Genomic DNA, 872 nt, shown 5'->3' with positions numbered 1-872 from the left:
TGACCTTGAACCAACACTGCCCCTGGCTTTAAAGGAGCTGCATCTTCTACCTGGCCAGCATCTTGGCAGCAGTGGTGGCGCAGCCGACATATTTGCTTACTTTGATCGTCCAACACACAGGTTTTGCCTGCTTCGACGCGCAACGACGTCGACTGTCACTTAGCGGCTCCCTGCTGCATCTGCGGGGGACCGTTCCCGTTCTGCCACATCATACCGTCTAACATTGGGTGGCATACGCACTTACGCCTGACGTAGCTTTGTGGTGACATCAGCTCCCGTGACCTTGACTAGCACTGCCCCTGGCTTTAAAGGAGCTGCATCTTCTACCTGGCCAGCATCTTGGCAGCAGTGGTGGCGCAGCCGACATATTTGCTTACTTTGATCGTCCAACGCACAGGTTTTGCCTGCTTCGACGCGCAACGACGTCGACTGTCACTTAGCGGCTCCCCTGCTGCATCTGCGGGGGACCGTTCCCGTTCTGCCACATCATACCGTCTAACATTGGGTGGCATACGCACTTACGCCTGACGTAGCTTTGTGTGTCACATCAGCTCCGCGTGACCTTGAACCAACACTGCCCCTGGCTTTAAAGGAGCTGCATCTTCTACCTGGCCAGCATCTTGGCAGCAGTGGTGGCGCAGCCGACATATTTGCTTACTTTGATCGTCCAACACACAGGTTTTGCCTGCTTCGACGCGCAACGACGTCGACTGTCACTTAGCGGCTCCCCTGCTGCATCTGCGGGGGACCGTTCCCGTTCTGCCACATCATACCGTCTAACATTGGGTGGCATACGCACTTACGCCTGACGTAGCTTTGTGAGTGACATCTGCTCCCGGTGACCTTGGACTAGCACTGCCTCTGGCTTTAAA

Source organism: Dermacentor silvarum, chromosome 3 (assembly GCF_013339745.2).
Source record: "Dermacentor silvarum isolate Dsil-2018 chromosome 3, BIME_Dsil_1.4, whole genome shotgun sequence".
Classification (NCBI taxonomy): domain Eukaryota; kingdom Metazoa; phylum Arthropoda; class Arachnida; order Ixodida; family Ixodidae; genus Dermacentor; species Dermacentor silvarum.
This window is presented reverse-complemented; position numbering follows the sequence as displayed.